The sequence below is a fragment of the Papaver somniferum genome, chromosome 8 (assembly GCF_003573695.1).
Source record: "Papaver somniferum cultivar HN1 chromosome 8, ASM357369v1, whole genome shotgun sequence".
Taxonomy (NCBI): Eukaryota; Viridiplantae; Streptophyta; class Magnoliopsida; order Ranunculales; family Papaveraceae; genus Papaver; species Papaver somniferum.
This window is the reverse complement of record NC_039365.1, coordinates 174,488,711-174,509,955: the sequence shown is the minus strand read 5'-3', so window position 1 is coordinate 174,509,955 and position 21,245 is coordinate 174,488,711. Positions and strand designations below refer to the sequence as shown.

Below are 21,245 nucleotides of genomic sequence, written 5' to 3'. Positions count from 1 at the left end.
TCTGGGATGTACTCTGTTTTTTTAGGTTTTTATCGGGAGTTCAATTCTGGAATGAACTCTGGTTTATATAGGTTTTTATCTGGAGTTCATTTCTGGAATGAACTCTGTAGGTTTTTATCAGGAGTTGATTTCTCGAATGAACTATGGTTTATATGTTTTCTGGAAAAATAAGTAGAAATTAACTGGACTTCATTTTGACGAATGAACTGCTACAAAAAATAAGTAGAAATTAACACGGAAGGGTACTTTGGTCCATTAAATATTTTTAAATAATTATGGACCAAATGGAAAAGGTGATTACTAAAATGACTAAACATATATGAGGTCACCTCAAAAAGGACCAAACGATAGTTTTCCCATCTTTTTACTGGTAACTACTAACTAGGGAATGACATGGTTTTAAACCTAGTTTGGTATTGTTGTGAGTTTTAGAAAAGCGATTTTTTTTTGTGCTGTGATGTGTGTTGTCGTGCTGTGCTGTGAAAATAAAATAGCATGGCGTTTGGAAATTACAATTTAAAAAGCGCTGTGAAATTAACAATTTGTAAATTTTGTTTGGTAATTTAGTATTTTATAGTGCTGGTTATGTAGCTAATGACGAAAATAGACATGTTTCCAAAATTAGTTTTAAATACACCGTAATTATAATAAATTATAGTTTAACTTCTAATATATTTAATAAAATTATTATTATTGGATAAAGAGTATTACATTAACTAGTTGGAAGCCTAACAAGCTAAGCTCCAACAATACACTACTACATGAATTGAACAGGTTGCCGTACTAACCTACCAGCGAGCCTCATGGGTAAGCTAGCCAAGGGAGCCGAAGCGGGAGGGGGGGTGAGATTGTGTCACAAGGGGGGCAAGCTAACTCAACCATCCATGTTAATTCCTGCAATATTACGTCATTGGGGGCTCGAACCTGGGACCTCCTGGAGCGCATGAAACTTTGGGGAACGCGCATGAAAATATAAAAATATTTTATTAAAAATAATAAAATAATAATAATTACTTTATTTATTATTTATTAATAATATATTTTTTTATTTTACTGTAATTATTTTTATCATTAATAAAAAAAATTATGATTACGATTTGCTTCAAAAAAAAATATTACTGTAAACATTATTATAGATTCACATTTTTCTTTAAAGCAAAATAATTAAATTACAGAGTTTTTAGCTGGTAGCCGAGCAACAAGCTGAGCATTAACTTCTTTTTGAATAACAACACTCAATCTGTGAAAAATAAAACTACCTATACCACTACCAGCGTCATGGCTAGCTAAACAAGTCTTCAGACGCTTGAAAAAACAAATAGTATCTTCACTAAGTTCCCCTAAGGTAGTAAAAACTAGCACACCCAAACCATAACCATGTGAAGTACACTCGTTCAAATATTTAGAAAGTTTGCGCGAAATTGCTTTAGAGATAGCCTGGCCTGGGACAAAAGAGTGAACACCGTCTCCAATAAAGGGTGAGACACCTGTGACATCCATAAACACATCTTGGTCGTTTTCCAAGTTGAGAACAACGATATCCGCTGGGCGTAAATCCTTGTTATTATCTGACACAAGACCCAAAGCAACTCGTGCAGGGACACCAACTTTGAAACAAATATTCGCAAATACATCATGTAGTAAATCATGGCGAAACTTAATTTAGACCAACGTCGGATTATCAAAGATATCCATAGGCTTATTTCAACAAGAGCACAACCCGTCTTCAACAAATAAAGGGATACCAAGACGATAACAAACTACATCTCTGAACGGTCCGGGACCAAGGCACTTATCCAAACCACTGATTGGAATCTATTAAATCGAATAAAAAACAACAAAATAACAAAATAGAATTTAAAAATGTAATGATAATTTTACAATATTCTAGGGTAAAATTTGTCTTTATAATAAAATAAAACAAGATTAAAATAGAGAATCTATTAAATCGAATTACTTGGGCCCATAACTTCTACTTTTATAGCTTGCTAGTGCTGAGTAGCTTTTAAAAGCAGGCCTAAAATGAAAGTACTTCTCTTAAAAAACACTTTCGAAAAAAATTACCAAACACAAATTTTGATAAAAGTTTATTACAAGTCAAGAATACAAAGCACAGCTTGGATAACTTAGCCTATATAAAGAGTGTTCAGGATTATTTCTCACAAAAGATAAATCTATGGATGTAATTGTTTTTCATAATTGATGGTTGTGATTAGAATTAGAAATGCATCTAATGGATAAAATTTACCATGTCATTAATGTTCCATTAACTAATAAATATTTATTAATTTGCCATAATAAATGTCAAATTAAAAATGATAATAAATAAGTTATTCTACTAATGATGATAATAAATATGTTTTTATACTTAGGATTAGTTTGGTATTGTTGCGAGCTTTACAAAAGTGCTTTTACAATGTACGTTATTGTGTCGAGCTATGTAAAAAAGCAATTGAATGGTCGCCGATGTACGTTACTATGCCGAGCTCTATAAAAAAATGCAATTGAATGGTTGCAAATTATAAACTAAAACCAGAACTTATTTTAATGGGAAAACATCAGGTTTAGATATAGTTAGCTAGAAAATGACAAAAGCAGACATATCTCTGAAAATTGTTTATTCTATTTTATTGTGCTTAAAATCAATAATTGCTTAATCTTTATTGTTGATAAAATTAAAGTTTATTTAAGTGATACGGTATAACATAAAATGTAGTTTAAAAATAAAAAATAGTTATCTTTAAAGAATAAAATATAACGAAAAAATATAGATCCAAGGCTAATTTTTGTCAGTTATAAAAAAAAGATAGGATAAGATTTGAAAATCAAATAGGAAATTAGGATGAACCGTAGCTTTTGCTTTTGAAGCTTTAAAAAGCTTCTTCTCTTCCACTTTTAAAATTGATAGATTTTGGATGTGTCCTGCATAATAAACACTTTATGAAATCTTTACCAAACACCAGGATGAAAGAATATTGCTATTAATATGTTTTCAAAGTACTTTTTTTTTTTAAAAAAAATGAAAAAAAAGTCGTACCAAACTTAATTAGATTGGCTAACAATTATATAAGTGGACCATAGTGACGGTTGAAAGTATTGGTGCCCAATGAGTAATTTCGCATCGTCTCACGTATTTCTTGATAAATGGTTTAACATTATTTTTATTCAATGATGATGGATAATAAAGTTTATTGTTAGTAGAGCGCATTGTTATTAGATTAAGTACTTAACAATTTGACTAACTAACTAATCATGGTTTTATTATTTTTATCCAACGAATAACCTCACGTTTGGAAGCGTAATGTCGTAGAATGTAATGGCCTGACTCTCTAACGATAATGTCCTTACTTAGCCACTGCAGTCATCTGACAGTATGGGGTTTTCAATGGTCACTGCTGCGGTCATCCAACAACAGCTTCTCAGGTGGCCACCCATTCCAGGATTACTCAGTACCAAGCATGCTTAACTATAGATATTTTTCTCCAACTATGAAGCCAATTATGCTGAAAAGGTCTCGATATTACGAAAGGAAAAACCATTATCTATATTATATTTGACAAATCCTACCTGCCGAGTCGGAGAACTATAATACCACCAACTTAATTTGAAACCATCCTCAGCTCCGGAATATGTTCAAACCTTGACTCTTGCATTTTTCTCACTCATGAGACTCTTTACCCATATAATCTGTCAAGCATACTCTTTCACCCTCAACAGGTAACCTGTGGAAACTCTAATATCATTTGTAAAGATCTGATCCTCCGCCAATACTGTCCCTACTTGGTCACTGCGGTTATCCGACAATGTGGGATTTCAACTTACACTGATGCGGTCATCCATCAACATTTTTCCGGGAGGTTTCCATCCTCAGATTACTCTCGCCCGAGAACGCATAAATACAGTGTTTTTTACCAAATCTGGATCCAACTATGTTGAAAAGTCCACAATGTTATGAAAGGACAAGCCATTACCTATATTCCTTTCAGTAAACTCTTCCTGCCGAATCGAATTACATACATAATATATCTGGAAATTTTGAAAAACTAGAACTGCATCGTATGGGAGTAAAATGGTTGTCATCTAAAATGACTTAACATTTAAAATATAATAGCTTAAGTGAATGAATTATCTTTTCATTAGGTCATTGAAATAGTAAGAACATACTATAAATTATGTGTTGTTGAGTCAATTTTAAGTTTTACTCTTTTCAGACTATTCTTAAATGGGAAAAGAACAACAAGGATCCGAACACTGTTAATATTTACATAATTATTCTTGATACAAATGAGTTCGGTGTTGTAATTTTGTTACACCTTACATAGTTTAATTTTTTGGTTCCACCCGGTTGTTGGAGTATCTGGCGCGATAGACCACATATGTATAGCTAGGGATAGTCCCTCATGGAATGAAGAGGAGTACATGTGGATCTTAATAAGCTTGGGCATCTACATACATATCACTGAAACCTTATCCCAAGGTGGTCAAGTGACAAGTGGGGTTCGGGGTTATTGGATCGGGCCCCGAGTAGTGTCCGATGGTCCGTGAAGATTCTAATAATTGTCCTTGGTTGGGGATACTGTCCAAACGTATAAGTGGTTGTGGATGTCAACCAGTTTTGGGCGCAAGTGGATTCTGACTCAAGGTGGAGCAGGTAAGGCACAAAGTTGAACTGGCGCTCAAGGTGGAGTTAGTGTCTCACCCATTAACTCAGGTGGTGCATGGTTCTAGATCCGCAAGGCAATGCTCAAGGTTGAATTGGCGCTTAAGGTGGAGTTAATGTCTCACACATTAAATCTCAAGTGGAGAAAGGTTCTAGGTGAGCAATAAAATGATCAAGGTGGAGTTAGTACTTGCCTTATCATTAACTCAAGGTGGAGTAGGATTCCAGGGCGCATGGTAACAATAATCATGATCGATAGGTAGCATATACAAATGGTAATCATATGATGGAGTCTGATTGGACTGGTGAAGTGGTTTAATCTCTCCAAGGTGAAGATTGTTGGAATATGTGGCGCGATAAACCACATATGTATAGCTAGGGATAGTACCACATGGAAGAAAGAGGAGTACATGTGGATCTAAATAAACTTGGTCATCTCCTTACTTAGCACCGAGACCTTTTATATTAAAACCGCACACCTCTTATCCCAAGGTGGTCAAGTAGGGACAATACCAGTGCTATGTGGTCGGGCCCATAGTAGGTTCCTATGGTCCATGAAGATCCTATGGTCCATAAAGATCCTAACATCCTTCACTAAAATAAGGAAGATGCAGGAAGGTAATACCATTTCAAAGGATCGATAAGATATCTTTGTAAACTAAAAACATATCAAATAATGTTTTTGTTTTTTTTTGGGGGGGGGGACAAAATATTAAAAATTAATTCCGATATAATTTCATGGCTGGCTTGAGGATGCAACTCGAGAAAGGAGAGGCATAGTATGGGACAATGTCAAAGCGGAAAATGTTAGAAAGGATCCGTGGAGTGAAGAATAAAAGTATCTATCAGGTTTTTCTTTACTTTTGTAATGATAAGAAGGGTAAACTTCCTATTAAGAAATATTATTAATATTCATATATTGGAAAATGCATAACTAAATAAAAATTATGCATGTGCCGTTACGGCACGGGTTAAGCCCTAATTTGTTGCAAAGTGTTTTTGATAGAAAAAGAAACAATCCCAAACAGGGGTTTAAGCTGGGGAGTTGGACAGTCCGGAAGAGTTTTGACTTTATCTTGTTTTCATGTCGAAATAGGTTCCAAAAACTCTGTGTTTTGTTTATATTATTGTTTGAGGGTGAAAACAGTTTCAGCTGGTTTCGGTAATTTCGTGTGATGTGGGTGAGAAACAAATCTAAACCCTAAACAACGTACTGCAAGGGAGTACTTTAGATTCGAGAGATCAATCTGTACAAGTCCGTCCTAAACCAAGAAATGTCCATTCCAGACTTGCTTCGGTCACAAAGCGATATGTGTTTTGTGACTTGTATCAGAAAATGGGAAGCTAACAGATGGGAAAGCTAGCAAACGTTTTCTGATTGTTGTATGCTCCTGACCATCACTTGTTGTTCGGTGGAAATAGGTAATGCCTATTTATACAAGTCGAAGTGAAACGTACTCTGGTCTCATTAAGAAATGGAAAATGGGTAAGTAAATGGGAGGAGGTGATAACCGGCAACGCTTGGAATTTATGTTCCATAAAAGAAAGCGTTTCACCATTACTCCCTGTATTTACTAACCGCCTCATCCTTATGACACTTTCTTATAACGAGCGTAGTGTACGCCGCACGCTGTAAACCTCCAAACCAATACCCAATGAGCATCCCCCAGTTTGTGACATGTGTTGATGTCTCGAGTGTTTTCGTGGAAAACATGTATCATGTTGTTGTTGTATGGAAAGTTGATCTTGGGGGACTTGCCGGCTCGGTGGTAACCTTCAACGGTCGAGATTTTGCATCTTAAGAGGAAGGTAGCCGTTGACTATTGCAACCTTTCGTTTGGTAGAAAGTGGCATGAAAGTATGATCAGTATGGCTTTAATATGGTCCAGTTTAGGCGCGGCCAAAAGTTAGGGTTTTTCGCTTTGTTTAGGCGCGACCAAACTAGGACCAAAGGTTTCCATGCGTTAGATGGTAACCTTGGACGGCTAAGATCTGCATCTTAGATGAAAAAGTGGTCGTTGATTGTTGCAGGCCTTTGTTTTGGTAGCCGCATAGGGAAGGCCGGCATGGTATGGCGCGACAAGGTGATTGGCATGCCATTTGGCACATGTGGCATGGCATGCCTTGGCGTGGTTTGGCGTGGCCAGAATTAGGGTTTTGGGCCAAAGGTTACCATGCGTTGTTTGGCGACCTTAGACAGCTAGGATTTGCATCTAGGATGGAATGGTGGCCGTTGATTATTGCAACCTTTCATTTGGTAGCCAGTGGCATGAAAGTATGATCAGTATGGATTTAATGTGGCCTAGTTTAGGCGCGGCCAAAAGTTAGGGTTTTGGCTTTGTTTAGGCGCGGCCAAACTAGGGCCAAAGGTTACCATGCGTTGTTTGGCGACCTTGGACGGCTAAGATTTGCATCCAGGATGGAAGCGTGGCCGTTGATCGTCGCACGCCTTTGTTTTGGTAGCCACATAGGGGAGGTCGGCATGGTATGGTGCGGAAAGGTGGTTGACATGCCATTGGCACATATGGCATGGCATGCCTTAGCGCGGTTTGGCGTGGCCAAAACTAGGGTTTTGGGCCAAAGCTTACCATGAGTTGTTTGGCGACCTTGGACGGCTAGGATTTGCATCCAGGATGGAAGGGTGGTCGTTGATCGTCGCACGCCTTCGTTTTGGTAGCCGCATGGGGAAGGCCGGCATGGTGGGGCCAAGGCCAATGGCGCGGATGGCTTTTCATAGTGGGGACAAGGGTTTGGTACGGGCGGCTTGGCATGGTGGGGCCAAGGCAAGGTGCGTTTGGCTTGGCATGGTGGGGCCAAGGGTTTGGCATGCCATTTGCGCATGGTGCGGCTAGTATAGTTAGAATGCCTTGGCGCGGTAGACGTGGCTGGCATGGTTGGCATGCCTTGGCGCGGAGATGTGGCTGACATGGTTTGCCATTGGCACAGTGGTGCGGCTGGCATGCCTTGGCGCGGAGATGTGGCTGGCATCGTTTGTCATTGGAACAGTGGCGCGGCTGGCATGGTTGGCATGCCTTGGCGCGGAGATGTGGCTAGCATGGTTTGTCATTGGCACAGTGATGCGGCTGGCATGGTTGGCATGCATTGGCGCGGAGATGCGGCTGGCATGGTTTGCCATTGGCACAGTGGTGTGGCTGGCATGGTTGGCATGCCTTGGCGCGGAGATGTGGCTGGCATGGTTTTGCCGTTGGCACAGTGGTGCGGCTGGCATGGTTGGCATGCCTTGGCGCGGTAGCATGAGAATTAGGGTTTTGTATGTACGAAGATGATGTCGGTTAATACTAAGGGTTCTGCCGTGGAACATGACACATGTATATATAAAAAGGTACCCTGGTAATTCTTACGTAGGTATGTTGAATGATTCAATAAATGCTCTATTGGTTGTAATGACGTCATGTCAGATGTAAGGTTTTACGATTTTAACCCTAAGCTAAAAACCACCATCAACATTAAGTCCTCTTCTTAGCTCGGAACAGGAGCATTGTTGCGTGGTAAACATAAGATGGTGACAGGCCAGGACAAAATCGAAATGGAAAGTCATGAAAAGGTGGTCCGGAAGACCCAACTAACCTTTTTCGAGAGGTAAGGAGAATTCCTGATTCTTGTGTTGGCGGTCTTGCGTAAATTCTACTCGTGGTGTTGCTGGCTAGACCTTGAAATGGTAGAGGAGGTTGCTGGTTGAGATGCATATTATCGGCTTGGCTTGGTCACGTGTCATCTTGGCTGGGCTAGGGAACGCAGAGGTGCTGTATTAGCGAGTTGTCGGTGTTGGTGCAGCTTGGAATGGGAGCCGCAGGCATTGGTCAGCTTGGAATGGGATCCGCAGGCGTTGGTCGGCTTGGAATGGGAGCCGCAGGCGTTGTTCGGCTTGGAATGGGATCCGCATGCGTTGGTCGGCTTGGAATGGAAGCCGCGGGCATTGGTCGGCTTGGAATGGGAGCCTCAGGCGTTGGTCATCTTGGAATAGGAGCCGCAGGCGTTGGTCGGCTTGGAACGGGAGCCGTCAGCATTGGTCGTCTTGAAATGGAGTTGCTTGCATTGCTTGGCTTGGAGTGGAGCTAGCTTGAGTTCCTTGGAAAGATGAAAACTGGCTTCAGTTCCCTGGAAGGATGACGACCGGCTTCAGTTTCATTGGATGATGGCAACTGTGTCTGAATTAGGGTTTGGCATGCCGAAATCCTAATTAGCGCCCTTTATTAGAATCGCTGTAGAATTATCGTACGAACTCGTATTTTGACGGTCTTCTCTTCCATTCTGAACGGAAAACAATTTCCTATCTCCCCTCATGGGAATATTTAGGTTTTGACCTCGTTCGGGAGGTGAAAACAGCTCGACAGTAAAATTCAGGAAGAATTGTGGGACCGTGGAATGATGGCAGGTTGCTTTAGTTCCGTGGGAAGATGATGACTTGCTTTGGTAAGATAACAACTTGCTTCGGTTCCCTGGGAAGGTGACGACTGGCTTCGGGAAGATAACAACTTGCTTCAGTTCCATGGGAAGGTGACGACAGGCTTCGGGAAGGTACCAACTTGCTTCAGTTCTATGGGAAGGTGACGACTGGCTTCAGGAAGATAACAACTTGCTTCAGTTCCCTGGGAAGGTGACGACTGGCTTCAGGAAAGTAACAACTTGCTTCAGTTTTTAGCATGCTGCAACCCTAATTATCTCCGCTTACTAGAATCGTTGTAGAAATCTCGTACGAAATCGGATTTTGACGGTCCGTCCATCCATTCTGAACAGAAAAGAATTTCCTATCTCCCCGCGCGGGAATATTTTGGTTTTGATCTCGTTCGGGTGATGAAAACAGCTCGACAATAAAATTCAGGAGGAACTCAGGAGAGATGTTGCGGGCTCGAGGTGGCATAGTCGCGCCCAATCATCCATTTCATGGAGCAAGAAAGGATCTTTATTTTGGTCAAACTCTAGAAACTCCGTCCGCATGAAAAGAGATATTGACCTTCTTCTGTTTTCTGTTGCTCGTCCGGATCCGTGCTTTCGTTTACAGTGTCTCTCCAGTTGATTCCAAAATTTACCAAACTCCATTGCATTCTTGGGACGGATGGATGTGGTTGCGTTTTCGGTCCATCCTTGATTTTAGGTTGTTCAGTCCTGGACCCTCTGATCGCGATGACAATATGTTGTGGATGTTTATATTGGTCGAAATCTTCCGGAGACACTGGATGAAATAGATGAGTTGGGAGACGTTTCGTTGGCGATGCGCTACTATCAAGTCTTCAAGGACTTGGTCCAAGTGGCATCATCCGAACCATCTTCCGAATCTTGGACTATCGTGTGGAATGGGATGTGGTAAGCAGTCCCCAGTTATGCTTCTGTTAGGTACGATAGCTTGGCCGAATATGTGAATGTATTTTTGTGGCGTGCATTTGGAGTCTTCGGTGCACATGTACGGCTTCATGTTGAGAAATTCCTGCGGCTCGTAAAACTTCGACAGTGATGATGTTGAAATCAGAAATAACCTGGTTGAGGGGAGTGAAAGTGTCCCATGTTGGTAGTCCCCATGTGTATCCTACTTTCATTGCATCTCCTTGAATCCACGTCCACGGGATTTGATATAATCTTATCGTACTCTTTTGGATGTGACGCTGGGGTGATCAAAATATCACATGATGAAATATCCTGGATAGTGAAGTGGTATGAATGAGAGAGTTATGTTGTTTATCATAGATCCCTCTGTTTCTTCAAGAAAATGTTTCAGCCTCGTCTCTGGAGTTATCTCATGAGTCTTTGATGGTCGTCGGGATGGACTGCGATGAGCAGTCCCCAGTCGCATTTTTCTTCAGTTTCTGAAGTTGTTTTCCTTTGAGCAGGCTTGGGATCCTCCGCGGCCTTGTAAAGTGTTGAAGGCGTCTTCTGGACAGATAGGTGATGATTTTCTTGCGCTGCACCCTTGAAGAGTAGATGACCTTGTTGTGGCTATGACCTTTTGGTTGAACGTGTCTTCTGAGCTTTGACAATGAAGGGATTCCGTGTATATCCTCAGTCCCCAAGTACGGTTTACATGTTTCCATCTTGTATGGTCAGTGGGTTGACCATGATAAAGACATCACCATCGTGCGTTCGTACTGGTGATTTTGTTACTTCTTTCACGTGGAACTTAAAACATGGAGGTGTACAGGTTACTTTTGTAGTGATTACTGCTGTGGTGAAGCTCTGGGTGGTATCAACAAATGAGCGGAACAGTTCTTGGTAGTAGATGTAATCAGAAGAGACTACATTGTCGTGGTAGCAAAGTAGGTTGGCTGGAATTGTATGGGCATCCATGGAAGTAAAAGGATTGGTTGGACGCATAAGCGAGCAAACTGTCCATGATCACGAGTTTTGGCGAGATGGATCAAAAGGCGGTCATGACTACGAAGGTTGGATGGCTGTGTTCATGATCCTTGACATGGGAAGCGTGGTGGTACGACCCTTTGCAGGAAGAAACGGCATTGAAGCAGCTTCGGCTCTTGGAAAGGATGTTGAAACTTAAGGAGCCAAACGTTGAAGCTTCGGCTTCGGATTATGGAGCAACTTATGGAGAAAATGTTGAAGCGGAGCGGCTGCTTGAGCGAGTGTTGAAGCGGAGCGGCTGTCCGAGCAAACGTTGAAGCGGAGACGCTGCTGGAGGACGTTAAAGTGAAGCGGTTGTTAGAGCGAACGTTGAAGCGGAGCGGCTAAGTTAATCAGTGTGGTGTCAAACTGGACACCCTTCAAGAGAACAATGGCTAGGAGTCCCCAGTTCCATCTATCAATCGTGCTTTCCAGGAGAGGTTAGGGTTTGGGAACAGCTTCTCTGGTTGGAAACAGCTGCTTCCCTTATGCAGTGCGGTTTAGGGATGCAAATATGTCTTGATGCTGCGCCTACAGAATCTCACATAAGTGTTTCATCATAGACTGTACGATTTTGTGGGCGAAGTCCCCGGAAATCATGCATCTCCTGACAGGAAGAGAGTCTTTGTGAACTCAGGGGGGTTGCTGATTTTCTTTGCTTCGATTTTGGAAAAGTCTTTCCTGATCTTTACATGTGATGAAATTAGATTGTTGATTCCGTTCTACTGGGCATTCAAAAGGCAACGCCGGAAGGATGCAAGCTGCTGGCACTGGAAAGATGCAAGATGTTAGCGCTGGAAGGATGCAAGCTGCTGGCGCTGGAAAGATGCAAGTTGTTAGCGTTGGATCGGCTTGGGGCGATGGCTTGGAGTGGACGCGGGCTTGGATTTGGTATGGTGCAGACTGTTGGCTGGGCATGGCGCGGACTATTGGCTTGGCACGGCGTTGGCTTGGCACGGCGCTGTCTTGGCGTAGCGCGGACTTGTTCTTGCGGGCCCAGTTGCCTCTTTCCATACGTAGCTCAAATAGAAAATCATTTCCTTATTCAAATTCCAAAAGTGTTATGCGTATGAAAGGGGTTGGCTCTCCTTTTTATCTCGTATTTTTGTTATCACGTCCTGGTGTTAGCGGTAGCGCGGTAGCAATAAAGTGGGCAAGCGTATTCCAGCTATGTACTCCAACGTTTCTCATTCAATTTTTTTTCTTGTTTTGGGGAAAATCCTAGAAATAGGTATTCCTTCCATGAATGTGTAGAAATATTGTTCTTCTCTTCGAATATCACTGTAGTAGCATCGGCTACCTCATGAATAGTGACTGGTAATCGTTATAATGCAAAGTAGGTACGTACGGGTAGGTGACAGATTCCACGAGGAACTGGGCGTTAGGGTTTCTCTGAGATCCAAAATTTGCAGGACAAGGTGACGGAAAGTCCTTCTGCGGACGTGGTCAAACAACAAGAAGCAAAGGTCGAAAGGTTGTCCAAAAGGTTGGAGCTGAAACAGGCGGTCCTCCAAGTGACGAAGGACGCCTTCAGATCAAAACACAGTTGAATGGCTTCCTTTGAATGCATTTCTGTCTTCTGAAATTCTTTTTTTTTTCTTTTTGAAAGGCAAATGAAACACCTGGCTTTATGGTTTTGATTTTCTGGATTTTTGGGTTGATAGACAAGTGTTAACTATGAGGGTTTTGGATTATTATTCGGGATGAACTGTTTTAGGATGATGCCGTTTTTGGTTATGATTGTAAGTGACACAAACATCCCAGGGAAGATATGGAACCGTGAACGTTGCGTGTCGGTAGATGACATGGGATGAAACATAACATAGCTATCGGTTTTATCATTCCCGTGAAAACTTGAAATAATAAACCATGTATTTTTTCTAGGCAAGACTTCCTCGGTTTTTTGGATCTGCGAACGAAAAATGAGTCAGGTGCAAGTTCGAGTTTTGTGAGAAGCACCGCAATATTGGAAAGTCCCCAGTCGTCCCTGAGTCACTTGATAATCGAGTCGTTAATCCCTGGGCGGATCGTTTGCTTTTAACCTCTGGGAAGTCCCTAGTCGCCCCTTGCCGTGTCATGACTGGTAATCGAGTCGTCAGGTAACTGAGTCGTTGATCCCTGAGCGGATCGTATCGGGCCGTCTGGTAGCTGAGTCGTCGATCCCTGAGAGTATCATTTGCCTCTAGCGTCCTGACGTCTGGGTCGAAGTATGAGATCGAGGATTGAAAATTGACATTGTAACCGAAATACCAATCTCCCACTGTGGTCGCCAATTTGTTTGAGGGTGAAGACATTTTCTGCTGGTTTCGGTAATTTCGTGTGATGTGAGTGAGAAACAAATCTAAACCCTAAACAACGTACTGCAAGGGAGTATTTAGATTCGAGAGATCAATATGTACAAGTCCGGCCTAAACCAAGAAATGGTCGTTCCATACTTGCTTCGATCACAAAGTGGAGGAGAAGGGTTGGTTTTGGGGTGGGAAGCGAAGAATAGTTGATTCTGGAAGAGTAGTTGTTTTGTGACTTGTATCAGAAAGTGGGAAGCTAACAGATGGTAAAGCTAGCAAATGTTTTCTGATTGTTGTATGCTCCTGACCAGCACTTGTTGTTCGGTGGAAATAGGTAATGCCAATTTATACAAGTCGAAGTGAAACGTACTCTAGTCTCATTAAGAAATGGAAAACGAATGAGTAAATGGGAGGAGGTGGTAACCGGTAATGCTTGGAATTGATGTTCCATAAATGAAAGTGTTCCACCATTACTCCCTGTATTTACTAACCGCCTCATCCTTATGACACTTTCTTATAACGAGCGTAGTGTACGCCGCACGCTGTAAACTGCCAAACCAATACCCAATGAGCATCCCCCAGTTTGTGACATGTGTTGATGTCTCGAGTGTTTTCGTGGAAAACATGTAGCATGTTGTTGTTGTCTGGCAAGTTGAGCTAGGGAGACTTTCCGGCTCGGTGATGACCTTCAATGGTCGAGATTGTGCATCTTAAGAAGAAGGTAGTCGTTGATTATTTCAACCTTTGGTTTGGTAGCCAGTGGAATGAAAGTATGATCAGTATGGCTTTAATGTGGCCCAGTTTAGGCGCGGCCAAAAGTTAGGGTTTTGGCTTTGTTTAGGCGCGACCAAACTAGGGACAAAGGTTACCATGGTTGTTTGGCGACCTTGGACGGCTAGTATTTGTATCCAGGATGGAAGGGTGGACGTTGATCGTCGCACGCCTTCGTTTTGGTAGCCTCATAGGGGAGGTCGGCATGGTATGGTGCGGCAAGGTGGTTGGCATGCCATTGGAACATGTGGCATGGCATGACTTGGCGCGGTTTGGCGTGGCCAAAACTAGGGTTTTGGGCCAAATGTTACCATGCGACCTTGGACGGCTAGGATTTGCATCTAGGATGGAAGAGTGGCAGTTGATCATCGCACGCCTTCGTTTTGGTAGCCGCATAGGGAAGGCCGGTATGGTGTGGCGGAAAGGTGATTGACATGCCATTGGAACATGTGGCATGGCATGCCTTGGCGCGGTTTGGCGTGGCCAAAATTAGGGTTTTGGGCTAAAGGTTACCATGCATTGTTTGGCGACCTTGCACGGATAGGATTTGCATCCATGATGGAAAGGTGGCCGCTGATCGTCGCACGCCTTCGTTTTGGTAGCCGCATGGGGAAGGCCGGTATGGTGGGGCCAAGGCCAATGGCGTGGATGGCTTGGCATAGTGGGGCCAAGGGTTTGGTACGGTCGGCTTGGCATGGTGGGGCCAAGGAAAGGTGCGGTTGGCTTGGCATGGCGGGGCCAAGGATTTGGCATGCCACTGGCACACGGTGCGGCTAGCATGGTTGGGTCCAAGGCAAGGCGCAGTTGGCTTGGCATGGTGGGGCCAAGGGTTTGGCATGCCATTGGCGCATGGTGCGGTTATCATGGTTGGGGCCAAGGCCAGGTGCGGTTGGCTTGTCATGGTGGGGCCAAGGGTTTGGCATTCCATTGGCGCATGGCGTGGCTAACATGGTTGGGGCCAAGGCAAGGCGCGGTTGGCTTGTCATAGTGGGGCCAAGGGTATGGCATGCCATTGGCGCATGGTGCGGATAGCCTGGTTGGGGCCAAGGCAAGGTGCAGTTGGCTTGGAATGGTGGGGCCAAGGGTTTGGCATGCCATTGGCGCATGGTGACGCTAGCATGGTTGGCATTCCTTGGCGCGGTAGACGTGGCTGGCATGGTTTTCCATTGGCACAGTGGTGCGACTGGCATGGTTGGCATGCCTTGGCGCGGAGATGTGGCTGACATGGTTTTCCATTGACACAGTGGTGCGGCTGGCATGGTTGGCATGCCTTGGCGCTGAGATGTGGCTGGCGTGGTTTGCCATTGGCACAGTGGTGCGGCTGGCATGGTTGGCATGCTTTGGCGTGGAGATGTGGTTGGCATAGTTTACCATTGGCACAGTGGTGCGGCTGGCATGGTTGGCACGCCTTGACGCGGAGATGTGGCTGGCATGGTTTTCCATTGGCACAGTGGTGCGGCTGGCATGGTTGGCATGCCTTGGCACGGAGATGGGGCTGGCATGGTTTTCCGTTGGCACAGTGGTGCGGCTGGCATGGTTGGCATGCCTTGGCGCGGTAGCATGAGAATTAGGGTTTGGTATGTACGAAGATGATGTCGGTCAATACTAAGGTTTCTGTCGTGGAACATGACATATGTATATAAAAAAAGGTACCTTGGTAATTCTTACGTAGGTATATTGAATGATTCAATAAATGCGCTAGTGGTTGTAGTGACGTCATGCCAGATGTAAGGTTTTACGATTTTAACCCTAAGCTAAAAGCCACCATCAACATTAAGTCCCCTTCTTAGCTCGGAACAGGAGCATTGTTGCGAGGTAAGCATAAGATAGTGACAAGCCAGGACAAAATCGAAATGGAAAGTCATGAAAAGATGGTCAGGAAGACCCTACTAACCTTTTTCGAGAGGTAAGGAGAATTCGTGATTCTTGTGTTAGAGGCCTTTCCTAAATTCTACTCTTGGTGTTGCTGGCTAGACCTTGAAATGGTAGAGGCGGTTGCTGGTTGAAATGCAGACTGTCGGCTTGGCTTGGTCACGCGTCATCTTGGCAGGGCTAGGGAACGCGGAGGTGCTGGATTAGAGAGTTGTCGGTGTTGGTGCGGCTTGGAATGGGAGCCGCACGCGTTGGTCGGCTTGGAATGGGAGCCACAGGCGTTGGTCGGCTTGGAATGGGAGCCACAGGCGTTGGTCAGCTTGGAATGGGAGCCGCAGGCGTTGGTCGGCTTGAAATGGGAGCTGATAGACGCATTTATGTGTCTATTTTCATCTCTTTTGTGTATTTTGTTAGTACCCATTTTTGCTTATTGTGGTGTTTTTATGTTTGTTTAGGTGTTTTTGGAGAAATACCCCTTGTGTAGAAAGAGTTGCTCAATAAGTAATGTTTTACACCCCGGAGAAATGCACTGAAAGGCACCCCAGAAATGCACCGGAAACGTCCCAGAAATGTACCGGAGGATCCCAGAAAAATTATCATTTCCACCCCAAAATTACTATTTCCATCCAAATTACTATTCGCACCCCAGCACTCTGGATAAGGGGCACCTTCTTCTCAAATTCAAATAAACTTTTTGGCGGGAAAATTGGTTCATCAACTGGCAGAATTTCAATCGACAAAATGAAGGTGTTGTGGTGCGATTCAATGGCTCAAACTTGGTAGGAAGATGTGATATAGGTTAAGGAACACGTTTTAGGCTTTTGGTTCGATCAAATTTGGCCATAATTAGCTGGACAATTCACGGAAGCAAAACAGGGAAACACGGGTTGGACACGGGATTGGAGAAGATTTGAGCGTGTTCTTCTCATGCATGAGGGCTCTAGCAACGTTTTGGGTCGTGTTTAAACACTTTTAGAGTGACCAGGATGGAAATCTATGCGTACCAGAGCAAGAATGGAAAGAAAATATTCCCAAGAATATTTTTCTTTACTGCCGAGTTAAAGAGAATTATATGGAGTAATTGAGGGAGATTCAACGAGCTGTAGGTGTATAAATATGTTCCCTGGGAGTACTAGAGAGGCTGTCGAGAGTTGGGAGTCGAAAGGAGGGCCAGAGGAGCAGAAATCAGAGTTTTCAGAACTCTGTTGCTGCTGCTGCTGCTGCCCGTGAAGAACAAGGAATCGGCCACGGTTCCTTCATCCATTTGCAACTGTTTCTTCAACTGCTCTGCAACGTTTATCTTCATCGCAACAGTTTCTTCATCATATTTTGCAACAGAGAAGTAAACCACGGCATTTAATTTTCCGTCACCATTTGTTTCTCTGTAACAGTCCAACATCGTCTTCGCAACAGGAACTGCTGTTGCGATTTCTCTGTTGCATTGTTTACTCAATTGTAATCAACTTTGGAGCAATAATAAAACATTTTGAGATTATGATTAATATGAGGAGCTAAACCCAACATTGGGACGACGGAGGGAGTCTATTTTCGTCATTGTGGTAAATTTAATTTATTCTTTTTATGACTTTTGCACTGATTAAAAATTGAAAAATGATTTTAATTAATTAGTTATCATTTTATTTGATGCGGCATGCTTGCTTAAATGTTTGATGTCCCATGCTTACGATTTATAACTAATATTCTGAGAATCTATTTTGGCAAAATAAGAGTCCATATATTTATGTTTTGAGCAGTAATTGTTAAGAATAAATAAAATATACCACATGCATGAAGAATTGGCCAAGTCCTTAGTCCCAATACATCTCGAACATCTTGTGACAAATTTGTACATATATTTTCGTTTTAAAATCTATTCAAGTCCGAGCAACGAAATTTTACTTACCTCTTGAAAAATACTATAACAAAATGGCGCCGCTGCCGGGGATCGAACCCGGGTCACCCGCGTGACAGGCGGGAATACTTACCACTATACTACAACGACCCACAGTTATTCTGGCTAGTCTTGTACATTTTCTTGGTTCACTGCAGTTTCCTTTTGTCAGCTCTTTTTGGTTTTAAAGACCCACAGTTATTCCGGCTACTGTTATACGGTTCGAGTTGACTAAACCTTTCCCACGTCTGGCTGAAGACTTTAAACTTAGCACTTCTTGGGAGGTAACCCAATCTCATGCAACACGGTAATATCTTTCCTTAACTCTTTCGCTTCAAATGGTAACAGTTTCTCCTTGTTCATGCTTTTAGTTTCATCTTTAGAACATTGAGGACAATGTTAGATTTAAGTTTGGGGGTATGGGAGAAACTTTTTAGTTGCAATAAATAAACTCCAGAGCCTAGAAATTTACGCCTATTAAGGATAGCACTAACCAATCTAAGTGGATGGAAACATTTTTGTTTTAGGAGTTGAGGAACCAATCTGACTAGATGGAAACATCTATAGAGTCTATTCATAAAAGCACAGAGCTCAGGTGTTAGAAATAACATGATAGTTTCGCCATATCTCGTCGAGTCCTTTTCACTTTCTATTTTTAGTTTTCTTTTGTTTCAAGTGATTTGGTGGGGCACACGATTCAAGTTGTTACCTTTGCTAGGGTGAAATAGAGTAACTGAGTTACCCAAAAAAAAAACCAGACCAGTTAGACCAATCGGAATAAGTATTAACACTTGGATAGCAATATGCGTGTGTTCTCCCTGTTTCCGTCGCCTAAGCAAGCGTGGAATGCAGGACCCGTGGGAACTATCGTGTAATCTGCTGACAAGAAGCATGCGCTTGGATCCAAAAGATCTATTCATGCCGTTAAGTTAAAAAAAAAAATGGTTATTGTTATGTGTAGTCAACTGCTGGTTCCCTTGTATTTGCCAGTTTGTTGATCTAGATTTAAGTTATTAACTACTGGTTCCCTTGTATATGCCAGTGTGTTAATATTAGTCAGACCGGTATCTCAGTCATTTAGGTTAGGTTCATCTTGGCAGAGGCCTTCAGACAGATATGGGAAACACCGTTCGCTTTTCAACCATCTACATTTTTCTTTCCATCTTCTTAATCTTTTCATGTGATTAGTCTGACTCCGAGTATGATGTCCATCATGAAACTATCTTAGTAGAGCTCTGTCACTTATATGAATTTTAGTATGCTTCAGTGCAAACTCGTGTACAGCAATTGGAATTTCGCATCAGGGTTCTTCCTCTTAAAGTCAATAATTGTATGCCAACCAAGGAGGTTCTTTAGTGCTTTCCAAGATTTTTCGTAGATAGCTAGGGTCTGGAGTATTGGTTTTTGTGGGTACACCTCTGATAAACCCACCCGAGATTAACTCGGTCACTTTTCAAGAATAAATTTTGCTCGAGGACTAGCAAATAATAAGTTTGGGGGTATTTGATAGACGCATTTATGTGTCTATTTTCATCTCTTTTGTGTATTTTGTTAGTACCCATTTTTGCTTATTGTGGTGTTTTTATGTTTGTTTAGGTGTTTTTGGAGAAATACCCCTTGTGTAGAAAGAGTTGCTCAATAAGTAATGTTTTACACCCCGGAGAAATGCACTGAAAGGCACCCCAGAAATGCACCGGAAACGTCCCAGAAATGTACCGGAGGATCCCAGAAAAATTATCATTTCCACCCCAAAATTACTATTTCCACCCAAATTACTATTCGCACCCCAGCACTCTGGATAAGGGGCACCTTCTTCTCAAATTCAAATAAACTTTTTGGCGGGAAAATTGGTTCATCAACTGGCAGAATTTCAATCGACAAAATGAAGGTGTTGTGGTGCGATTCAATGGCTCAAACTTGGTAGGAAGATGTGATATAGGTTAAGGAACACGTTTTAGGCTTTTGGTTCGATCAAATTTGGCCATAATTAGCTGGACAATTCACGGAAGCAAAACAGGGAAACACGGGTTGGACACGGGATTGGAGAAGATTTGAGCGTGTTCTTCTCATGCATGAGGGCTCTAGCAACGTTTTGGGTCGTGTTTAAACACTTCTAGAGTGACCAATATGGAAATCTATGCGTACCAGAGCAAGAATGGAAAGAAAATATTCCCAAGAATATTTTTCTTTACTGCCGAGTTAAAGAGAATTATATGGAGTAATTGAGGGAGATTCAACAAGCTGTAGGTGTATAAATATGTTCCCTGGGAGTACTAGAGAGGATGTCGAGAGTTGGGAGTCGAAAGGAGGGCCAGAGGAGCAGAAATCAGAGTTTTCAGAACTCTGTTGCTGCTGCTGCTGCTGCCCGTGAAGAACAAGGAATCGGCCACGGTTCCTTCATCCATTTGCAACTGTTTCTTCAACTGCTCTGCAACGTTTATCTTCATCGCAACAGTTTCTTCATCATATTTTGCAACAGAGAAGTAAACCACAGCATTTAATTTTCCGTCATCATTTGTTTCTCTGTAACAGTCCAACATCGTCTTCGCAACAGGAACTGCTGTTGCGATTTCTCTGTTGCATTGTTTACTCAATTGTAATCAACTTTGGAGCAATAATAAAACATTTTGAGATTATGATTAATATGAGGAGCTAAACCCAACATTGGGACGACGGAGGGAGTCTATTTTCGTCATTGTGGTAAATTTAATTTATTCTTTTTATGACTTTTGCACTGATTAAAAATTGAAAAATGATTTTAATTAATTAGTTATCATTTTATTTGATGCGGCATGCTTGCTTAAATGTTTGATGTCCCATGCTTACGATTTATAACTAATATTCTGAGAATCTATTTTGGAAAAATAAGAGTCCATATATTTATGTTTTGAGCAGTAATTGTTAAGAATAAATAAAATATACCACATGCATGAAGAATTGGCCAAGTCCTTAGTCCCAATACCTCTCGAACATCTTGTGACAAATTTGTACATATGTTTTCGTTTTAAAATCTATTCAAGTCCGAGCAACGAACTTTTACCTACCTCTTGAAAAATACTATAACAAAATTTAAATGGAGCCGCAGGCGCTGGTCGGATTGGAAAGGGAGCCGTCAGCATTGATCATCTTTAAATGGAGCTTCTTGCGTTGCTCGGCTTGGAGTGGAGCTAGCTTGAGTTCCTTAGAAAGATGAATATTGGGTTCAGTTCCGTGGAAGGATGACGACCGGCTTCAGTTTCATGTGATGATGACAACTTTGCCTGAATTAGGGTTTGGCATGTCAAAACCCAAATTAGCGTCCTTTACTAGAATCAGTGTAGAATTCTCATACGAACTCGTATTTTGACGGTCTGCCTCTCCATTCTGAACGGAAAATAATTTCATATCTCCCATCTGGAGAATATTTAGGTTTTGA

General features: G+C 42.4%; 1 non-coding gene across 1 annotated transcript; it reads right to left on the bottom strand.

Annotated features, from left to right (window-relative positions):
- Positions 1-17,869: 17,869 nt before the first annotated feature.
- TRNAD-GUC lies at positions 17,870-17,941 on the bottom strand. The gene has a single exon. It is a non-coding gene; the product is annotated as a tRNA-Asp (tRNA).
- Between the last annotated feature and the right edge of the window lie 3,304 nt (positions 17,942-21,245).